The sequence below is a fragment of the Myodes glareolus genome, chromosome 1 (genome assembly GCF_982192425.1).
Source record: "Myodes glareolus chromosome 1, mMyoGla1.1, whole genome shotgun sequence".
Lineage (NCBI taxonomy): Eukaryota > Metazoa > Chordata > Mammalia > Rodentia > Cricetidae > Myodes > Myodes glareolus.
The window spans coordinates 66,493,395-66,504,473 of record NC_142026.1 but is presented as its reverse complement, the minus strand read 5'-3'; the positions used below and the strand labels follow the sequence as shown (position 1 = coordinate 66,504,473).

The 11,079-nt window shown below is 39.4% G+C and overlaps 1 pseudogene; it reads right to left on the bottom strand.

The window, feature by feature from the left end:
• Positions 1 to 6,607: 6,607 nt before the first annotated feature.
• On the bottom strand, positions 6,608 to 8,359 carry LOC148123419 (E3 ubiquitin-protein ligase RING2 pseudogene; annotated as a pseudogene).
• Positions 8,360 to 11,079: the final 2,720 nt, after the last annotated feature.

Genomic DNA, 11,079 nt, shown 5'->3' with positions numbered 1-11,079 from the left:
TTAATCCGTTATCATTATCTATGTTAGCCATAATGGCTCAGTACCTTTTTCAGCTGGGCAGGTTATATGTTGTTTCTTTGGTGGTCTGCATAGGAATGGCTGAGGGAGCTTTCTCCTCCCTAGCCTTATCCTATTCTCATTGCCCCGCCTCTACTTCCTGTCTGGTTGACCCGCCTATACTTTCTGCCTGGCCAATCAGTGTTTTATTAAAATACATGATTGACAGAATACAGATAATTCTCCCGTACCAGAGTGCGGCTCCAATGTGGACCTGGTGTGTGCCTGGAACTGTGCTCGGCTCTGAGACTGGAGTGGCTCTGGCTCCACTCCACCAGGCTAAACTGTGCTGACCTCAGGCAGGAACGATCATAATTATCATAATAAAAGCGCAGTTAAGGTTTAGACTGGAAATAGGCAGTACCATATTACCTTTACATGGTACAACTTAAGTTTTTAAGAATTGCTTAGCATATTAAGAAGTGCTCCTACATACTAAAAATATTACAGATTCACAATAGGACAGATTCAGACATACAAGACCTATAAATGGGTCACAATGTTGGATGACTGTACGTAGGCTTGGGAGAGAGAAGAAAAAGAATATAGAGAATAAAGTTAATGCCTTAAAAAAAGGGTAAAGTCTTTAAAGAGACAGAGTACAGATAGTTATAGATTAAAAGAAATAAAGGAAAATAAGCCACGTAAAAATGGAAAATTCACAGAGAGTCTGGATTCTGTTCATTGTATTTTCTTTAAAATTTTTGACTATGAAGGAGCTAAGTACAGAGAGACATTTCATTATATGGACTGCCAAGCTAAACCAGAATGGATATCATAAGGGTGTAATGACTTTCAAATTTGGGTCTAAGGATATGATGCTTTGGAGAGGGTCTTCTTTTGTTTTCACAGAGGATGAGACCCTGTGGATTGTTTCTATCCCAATATGGTATGATAGACCATGTCCTCCTGAAAGGTTGTTGTGAACACCTTCAAGAAATTACTTCATTCAACTGCCAACTGAGATGAACCTAGCATACAGGTTATCATGAAAGACCTGATTAACAGCGCCCCTATTCAGCAGGAAGAAGTTTGGAGAGAAATAACTATGCCCATATTCCCAAATATTGTTTATAAATGTTCTTTTACATTTAAAGGGGGATATGATATAGATATTAATAATTTGCATTGGTATGAAATTTAAGGTCAATTTTGTTATATGTATATGTATTTCTGATCTTGATTAAGGTATTGTGATTGTGTAGTTCATTTAAAAATGTAATGTATAATTAGGAAATATAGGTTGTTAATGGATAATCATCAATAATACTCAAGCTTGTAGTCATGTTAGTTAGATTTTCTAGATATATAGAGATATATTTCAGTTAGATAGGCATTCTTCATATCTTTCAAAGACTTCAGAATATGGCATTTAATGTTTTAATAACTTAGGGCTTTCCATGACAATGAGACACGTCTGCTCCTGGCAGCACCACTCTACTTCAAGAGGAAGATGGGCATTAAAGAGGCTTCTTATGGAGTTTGATAACCATTTGGGCAAGAAACTGCTCTTGCCTGGACTGTTGTATAAAGTGGACATAAAGAACCCACAGAGAGAGGACTGCCGAACTTGCCTTAAGGTGAGATGGTCTTTCGGGGTTCCTGACTCATGAAAAGAGTCTGTGAGACATTCTGTAGGACACAGAAAAAGTGAGTGAACTGTATTTGAATGTTCCTGCTTCATGGAAATGTCTACTGAAACTATGGACCTGTAGGCTGAAGATAGATGCCCCAACAGTACAAAAGAACTTTGGGTGACTGTCCAGGCAGTGAGATGTCTCTGTCATTTCTAGAGTTTTGGAAGTTGCTTATTTCTTGTTTAATTAGGTAATATTATATCCTTCTGGAATCTTTGATGGAGTTGAAGAATGGTTAGTTGTAGTTATAGTTTTCCATAGTTATGATAAAGGACAAAATAGATATAGATATTGTAACTGTAATTCTTTCTTGATAACTGTTTTGTTATATATAATTTTACTATGTTAAAATGAAAGTCTTTCTTTTTTGTTTAAACAAAAAAAGGGAAAATGATGGAGGAGGGCTAACTGTCTATGTGTTACTTTCATTGGTTAATAAAGAAACTGCCTTGGCTTTTGATAGGACAGCTGCTTAGATAGGTGGAGGAAACAGAACAGAATGCTGGGAGGAAGAAGGCAGTGAGGCAATCGCCATGACTCTCCTCTCAGAGACAGATGCAGGTTAGAATTCTCCTGGTAAGCCACCACCTTGTGGTGCTACACAGATTCTTAGAAATGGGTTAGATCAATATGTAAGAGTTAGCTAAAAAGAGGCTACAGATAATGGGCCAAAGCAGTGTTTAAAAGAATACAGTTTCCGTGTAATTATTTCGGGTGTAAGCTAGCTGGGATCCGGGTGGCAGGAAAGCAGTCTGCCGTTCCTTCTACACTCTTACATGCTTATTGTATTTACACCATTTTTTTTATATTCATTTTGCATACTAATAACAATACCCCTCTTTCCCTTCACCCACTTCTCCCATTTCCCCCAACTAACCCCATCCACTCTTCAGAAAGGGTAAGGCTTCCCATGGGAAGTCATCAAGGTCTGGCATATTTAGTTGAAGCAACACCAAACCCCTCCCTCCCCATCAAGCCTGAGCAAGGAATCATAACATATGGAATGGGCAAGTTCATGTACCAGGGATAGATATTGGGCCCACTTCCAGGGGTCCCACAAACAGCCCAGGATATAAAACTGCCACACTGTAGGCCAATATTTTTACACGGTGTGACAGCCACGCTCTCAGGCCATAGTTAGTACTTGAAGTCGACAATACCCTTCCAGACAGGCTATTGCTATCCTAACAAAAGTCAGGATGTTGTTTTGCTCTTTCTCTGTAATTAGGAGGATGCCTGAATAGAGATGCTAATTCAAGCCTACATGACTGAGCTAGCATACTGGCCAGGAAGACGTGACAAAAGGCACAGGTAGATGTGGAGGTGACTAAAACCCACTCACCTGGTTACCTAGGAAATACAATGCTAATGAATTTACCCCTCAGTTTACATTTTGGTTTAAAGGTTGCTTGGATAATAAATGAGAGGAATTTCTCAGCATGTGAGCTCAGGATTTTATGAGAGATCACTGGGAATCAACCTCCCGATAAAGCCATGTGAGTTGTGTCTTTATTCCCATACCTCCACACGGGTCCTGAGAGAGAGATAGTTTATGTCAGTCAAGAGAAATAATTTATGGTCTAGGCTGCCAGTGGACCCCAACCCCATACAAATTCATGGAACATAGTTTTGTCCCATTCTGGTTCCCCAGCTGCTAGCCTGGAGTCTGTGGGCTACCGCAAGTTTGGGTCAACTTTGCCTGTTTTTCTGTCATGATCTTGACCCTCTTTGCTCATATAATCCCTCCACCCTCTCTTCACCTGGAACTCCTGGAGCTTGGCCTGGTGCTTGGATGTGAGTATCTGCATCTACTTCCATCAGTTACAAAATGAAGGTTCTATTATGACATTTAAGGTATTCACCAATCTGATTATAGGAGAAGGCAATTCACATAACTACTCTACGATTGCTAGAAGTCTTAACTGGGATCATCCGTGTAGATTCCTGGGAAAATCCTAGTTTTTTCCATTTCCCTGTAAAGGCTCCCTAAATAAACATATCTTTTTTATGACTCTTCCACTCCATACCCCTCCCAACTCAACCATCCCACTCCTTCATGTTCTTGTCCTCCATCCCCACTCATGGCTCCTCCACCCCAAGTTTGGCAAGAAGATCTCATTTATTTCCCCTTCCCAGGGTGATCAATGTATTTCTCTTTGGGTCCCGTAGTCTACCTCAATCATACAACTGTCACCCACATTCAGAGGGTCTAGTTTGATCCTATGCTGATTCCTTCCTTGTCTGGCTGGAGTTGGTGAACTCCTATAGCTCAAGTAAACTCTTTCAGTGGATTTCCCCATCATGGTGTTAACCTCTTTGTTCATATTCTCACGCCTCTTACTCTTCAACTGGACTTTGAGAACTCTTCGCAGTGCTTCACTGCAGGTTCCTGCCTCTGTCTCCATCAGTTACTGGACTAAGGTTCTATGGTGGCATTTAAGATACTCATCAATACCACTACAAGGAAAGGCCAGTTTGGGCACCCTCTCCTTTATTGCTTAGGGTCTTAGCTTGGGTCATCCTTGTAGATTACTGAAATTTTCTCTAGTGCAAGCTTTCTTGCTCCATAATGGCTCCCTGAATCAAAATATCTCGTTCCTTGCTTTCATCTCTGTCCTTCCTCCATCTCAATTATCCCATTCCCTAAAATTCTCTTCCATTCCTCCTCTTCTCCCCACTTCTTTCCCTTCCACTCTTTCTTCTCCTCTCATCTTCATGCTACAAATTTCATCAGGAGATATTGTCTATTTTAAATTTCCAGGTAGATCTATATATGTTTTTATTAGGGTTCACCTTGTTACTTAACTTCTCTAGAGTCATGGACTATAGGCACATTATCCTTTATAGCTAGTATCAACCTATGAGTGAGGTCATGCCATGTTCTTCTTTCTGGATCTTGGTTACCGAAAACTCAGGATTGTTTTTCACTAGTTCCATCCATTTGCATACAAATTTTAAGATGTCATTTTTTTTTACCACTGAGTAGTACTTACTTCATTGTGTAAATGTGCAACATTTTCTTTATCCATTCTTCAGTTGAGGAGCATTTAGGTTATTTTCAGGTTCTGGCTATTACAAATAATGCTGTTATAAACATAGTTAAACAAATGTTTTTGTAGTATGATTGAGAATTCTTTGATTATATGCCCAAAAGGGGTATTTCTGGGTCCTGAAGTAGGTTGATTCTCAATTTTCTGAGAAACAACTATACTGATTTCTAGAGTGGTTGTATAAGTTTTCATTCCTACCACCAATACAGGAGTATTCCCCTAACTCAACATTCTCTCAAGCATAAGCTGCCATTTGTGATTTTTGTCTATTATATGGAACAATTTGAGGAGTATAGATATTTGATTTTCTTTGAAGTTCTGGTAGTATTTTGAACTGAAACGATCTGGTCATGGGCTATTACTCAGATTTCCCATTTCCAGAATTGCTTCTGTTTGAGTTTTCTTTATGGCTTCCATTTCAATCTTTCAAGTCTTGAACTCCTTTTCTCACCTGCTTGATTATTTTTTCTTGACTTTCTTTGCTTTCTTTAAGAGGTTTATTAATTTCTTCCAATTTTTGTTTGTCTTTTCCTTGATTCCTTTAAGGCAATATTTCAATTTTTTCTTTAAGGCAGACCATTGTCTTCATAAAGTTATTTTTTTTCAATTAATAACCACATTGAGAATTTATTTAATACAATCACTAATCTAATATGTTAACAACAAAATCTAAGCAATTACATCACAAAACAAGGATTATATCCAGCAAACATGCATAATAATCTATACAACTTAACATTACCCCAGAAAAGGAATTGGATATAAAAGTTCTTATAATTTTGGTGGTTTTCAAATCTTATGGCACAGATTACCAAAAAAACTATAAAAACAGATTTCAAAATTTTTCAGTAAAATGGTAAAAAATTGAGTAAGCCTTTAAGTTTTCATACTTGGCTCAAATTAAAACATCAAGCTGGCCCCAATCTGTCAAAACAGACAGATAAATATTTATAATGACTGGACAGACTTAGTTACAATGGTAGTTGGAGGTCTACTTCCTCCTATCAAAACCCTTTTGTAAGGGTTAAATTTTTCAATGCAAACATGTCTTTTGTAAATACTGTGAGAATATAAACTTGGAGACACATAGAGAATCAGGACAGAAGTGAAAAATAAGACTTAAGCCAATATTATTTCTGACTGGTTAGCATAAAGCCTTGTGGCTCCCAAACTATCAACACTGTCTCAATACAAAACTAAGAATATGAGACTGACTACCAACTGGCTGACGTTCTACAGAACTGTCTCAGTATGGAAGCAATGATCACGCTCTGTTAGCCTGCTTCTACAGAGTGTAATCAGCAGAGCCCTAAGTTTATAAACACATGGCAGCTCAAAACAAAAAACTCTTCAAACAGAAGCAACCTTTCTGTTTTATTTTTAGCTCTATATGTCATGTTATTCTTGAAGTAATAAGAAAAGAATCAGAGGTCGCTTTGAACATATCTTGTACTTTTCATCAAGGCTAAAGTGCAAAATATCTCCATATCTCTGGTATTTTAATAGGGAAAAGCATCAAACATTTATAATAAAAAAGACTGAATAGTAAAACTAATATAAAAGAAAAGAACTCTTAAATGTACAATGGAGGAATACATTTTATGACCAATTTAAACTTTTCTTTCTTCAGTGAAATCTGTAAAAGAACCATATTCTCAAAGAACTCTGTTGATTCTCTTCCCATGACCAGAAATTCTAAACTTATAGGAAAACACATAAGGGGGGGACAAAAAACAAAACATTGCGTGACAATGGACACCAAGTTCATAAAGAACTTTTTAAAAATGAGATACTATATAAGAAAATACCATGAAAATAATAATCCTATGAGAATTGTTTAAGCACAGTAAATTTGAGCCTCGGTCTTCGTGAAGATACTAGTTTATATAGAAAACTATAAATATACAAGACTCCAAGGGAAAAAGTCAGAATACATATTGTCTAACATTCTTTAGGCTACAAAACTTTTGAAAGGAAGAAGGATGGCTGATGGCCAACTGAATCTTAAGCCAGGTGTGGTAATCACGCCTATAATCCCAGTATTTGGGCAGGAGTATCACTCCAAATTCAAGGCCACCCTGGAACTCATCAAGTTCCAGGCTAGCCAGGGCTAATGAGACCTTGTCTCAAAAGATCAAAAACTGGAAGGGGGGGGGAAGGAAAAGAATAAAGACCTACAAAAAAAACTCCTAGGTTAAAGTGTCCTCCTGATAGGAACCAAACGTTCTGTGGAATATAACTTATTTATACTATTAAGGGGCAGGGAGACTGAATTACTAGAGTCTTAAATAAGGGAAAATGAACCTCATAGTGTAAACAAGTCTGGCTCAGAAGAAAAACTGAACATATCCCAGATCTGTCCGTGAAAGTAATGATGGTGCATCTTTATATTAAAGAAATAGGCTATAAAAAGTTCAGTCTCAGAATTGATTTTTAAAAGCTTATTTGTGCTCCTTGGTGGGTGCATAATAAAGTTCCATGGGTTTGTTCACCTTCCAGTATTTCTCACTGACCAATTCCAAAGAAAAGGAGCCATTTAATACAGTGAACTGGCCACTGGCTGTCGCTATGTAAATGGTGTACTGCTTCTCACTGGCCGTATCGAGGTTCATCTGGTTTGATTCTCCTTTGCTTCTAAGTTCTTCCAAAGCTAACCTCACAGCCAGATATATGGATAAATGATCAACAGTAGCATTGCCTGAAGTCTTTATGTATCTTGTCTGTGCACTGTCGTCCTTTTCCATAAGTGTTGGGTGGGGCCTGAATACTAGTTCGATTTCACTAGCACCGTCCATTACTGGATCAATGGCCACTGCTGCATTGTTATTATCAAGTTCAAGCCCAGAGTCATCAGATGTTTTGGTCCGTTTGTTACTAGGTCCTGCTTCCTGATTGCTATGTGTGGATGCATTACTACAGTGTGAACTGTCACCATTATCTTCAGCTCCACTGCCATTTTCAATCTGTTGCTTCTTGCCTCGCTGTAATCTGTTCATGGCCTGTATCTTCAGCCCTTCCTCAATGCTGTGGCTGAGTGCCTGCTGGTTGTTGTGCTTGTTGATCCTGGCTAACACTCTCTCTTGATGAGCTTCATACTCATCACGACTTGGATAAATTTTGCTGATGAGTGCATCAAAATTTGGGTCTGGCCTTAGTGATCTTTTAGAAACTAATTTTTTCCGACAGGTAGGGCATTCTTTGTTGTCACTTCTAAGGGCTGTGATAATGCAATCTGCACAGAACCCATGTAAACACTCCTTTGTAGTCATGGTGTTCTTCAACATATTCAAACAAATTGGGCACATTAATTCACTGTGTAGACTTCTAGGTGAGACCGCGATTTCCAAGCCATCTGTTATTGCCTCCTGAGGTGTTCGTTGTAATTCGTACAAACTGAGTTCCCATGTTTTGCTTAATGGTTGAGTTCCATTTGTCTGCACAGCCTGAGACATTGCGGCTTCTGCCCCAGCCCGCGGCTCCGCTGGCCGCGGCCGGAGCGAGACTCGAGGATCAACCGCCGGTGCCGCCGCACAATATGGCGAGTCTCGGCTTCCGCAATGGAGCTCGGGAAATACAACAGGGGCCGCTCAATATTCATGAGAGACTGGGTGGGGGGAGCCGGCTCGGCCGGAGCTGCAGGGGGAGGGTGGGAAGGAGTGAGCAAGGAGGCGGAGGCGCGGGACGCGGACTTGCACCACGCGGGGAGGCCCCCGGCTCATAAAGTTATTTTTAAGGTTATTTTCTTCTGCTTCTTTTGCATTGGGATGCTATGTTATTGCAATTGTAGAACCACTATGTTCTGGCGGTGCTATATCACTCTTTTTTTTATGATTCTATTTTTTTTTTATTAAATTATAAAAGTTTCCATTTCAGCCCCTCCTCCCAACACCCTCCCACTCCCCCCACTCCCTCTCCTCCTCCCTCTCCATCCCCTAGAGCAGTCAGGGTTTCCTGCCCTGTGGGAAGTTCAAGTTCCTCCCCCCTCCCTCCAGGTCCAGGAAAGGTGAGAGTCCAAACAGACTTTATGTTGTTGAGTGAATTCTTACACTGTCATGTACATTGTCTCTCTCTGATTGGTTCAATTTGTGTCTCTGATTTTGGGGTCATTCTTCTTCCAATTGGGGCAGGCAGTAGCTGTGTCTCCAGTGGCAGCTCTTCATCTAATCTGTGCAGGCAGTATCTGCGGCTTCAGGAGCCTCACTTCATGCAATCAGTGCAGGTGGTTTCTATGTCTCCAGGAGTTGCTCTTGGTCCAATAGGTACATGCTGGTGTTACACCATTTTCATTCCTCAGTCTTGCTCTCTACCTTTTCCCATGCCTTCCACCCTATTTCCTGTTCTTGCCACTTCTGCAATTATTATTGTTATTGTTATTATTATTACACAGGTTTATTTATTTATTTTTAATGTTAGTAGCATTTTATTCTTTGCAAATCAGGATTTAAAAAGTAAAAATTTGAAATTATATCATTTATATTTTAGATCTACATTGCAGAGTAATTATAAAATTAGCTTTCTATAAATAAACTAATGGCTTCCAAATGACCTTTCAGTGTTTATTTTAGGTATTTCCAAATGTTTAATGGGAAATACAAATATATCACCCAAAACTAAGTAATTTTTATTCTATGGAACTTAAGGATCTTGTATAGACCTAATGGTTACTTTTCTGAGATATATATTACTTTTATATAAATGAAGATTCTTTCTTTATTGAGTGGATTTTATATTAATGTAGTCACTTCCAAACACAGTACCCTAGTGGTCAACAAGTCTAGTGGAAATGGTTTGCATCAGGATCTATAAGAATGCCTGTGTCAAAAATTATGGTGAAAAACAATTGAGAAAGATATAGGACATCATGTAGCCTCCACACCTGAACAAATATAAGGTCAAATAAACACACCCACATGCATGTGCATACATGCATACAAACAAAAATCTACACATGCATGCACACATACAGAAATTATACAAACGGCAACCTTTTAAACAAAAGGTATAGGGGATGAATTCTCTATTGTCTAGACACTGAGTTCGAAAAAACAAAATTAAAGTTAGATGATGTGGTACATTTTCTGCCAGGGAACCAGAATATTAGCAATTTCTTCAAATTTGCATGAGAACTACCATGTAATGAAAAGTCTTGGCAGAAAAGTCCTTATATTAGAATTCCTTTTTTTTTTAAAATCAATAAGTGATGGGGAATTTAAGTCTTACAAATTTGTAGTGTATAAAAATCTGGTTTTTTCTTTGTTCCACAGGACCAGCCTCCCGCAAGCCTGCCCTATTGTCTGCGAGGTCCTTGGCCCAGGAAGAGTTCCTATTCCTGCACCAAGGAGATGCATCCAGAGAGGTAAGTGTATGCCCACCTGGATGGCCGGTCCAGGAACTGAGTACAGGGCCCCTCCAGCTCCTGCTGCAATGACTTTTTGTTCCACACGACCCTGCTGAGATGATCCATCCAGAGGGGTAAGTGTGAGCCCGTCCAGCTGGATGATTCAGGAAGCAAGTACAGGGCCCCTCATGCTCCTGCTGCACAGGCTTCTTTGTTCCACAAGACACGGCCTCCCCTAAGCATGTCCTATTGACTGCTAGGTCCTTGGCCCAGGAAGAGTTCCTGCTCCTGCACAAAGGAGATCCACCCAGAGGGCACTGCTTTCCATCTGCAGGTCCTTAGATCCACAAGCACAGCCAGCTCCAGTGCTGGGGGGTCCTAAGAGAGGCCAGACCAAGAAAATCCCCCAAGTACACAGTCAGTCACAGCAAAGATTGAACCAACATGCAAAGACTGTCCTGGCTACTTTTGTAGGAAGAGATGGACAAGCACCAATGCAAGAATTCCACCAACAACCTGAAAAGCAACATGACAACACCAGAATCCAGAGAACACACAACCGGAAGACTTGAACAACCTATTCAAGAAGTAGAAGAAATAGGCTTTAAACATAACATTATGAAAATAATAGAGGCCCTTAAACAAGATGTGAAAAACTCCTTTAAAGAAATGGATGAGAAGACAAACAAAAAGAAGAAATGAATAAATCTCTCAAAGATATCCAAGTAAACCAAGAAAAAGCAATCAAACAGGTAATGGAAACAGTTCAAGAATTGAAGACTAAAATGGAGGCAATGAAGAAAACACAAACTGAGGGATGACTGTATGTGGAAAATCTGGGTAAATGAACGGGAACTACAGAGACAAGTATAACCAACAGAATACAAGAGATAGAAGAAAGAATCTCAGACACTGAAAATACTATAGAGGAAATCAACTCATGGATCAAAAAAACCCAGCAAATCCAACAAATTTTTAACACACGACATCCAGGAAA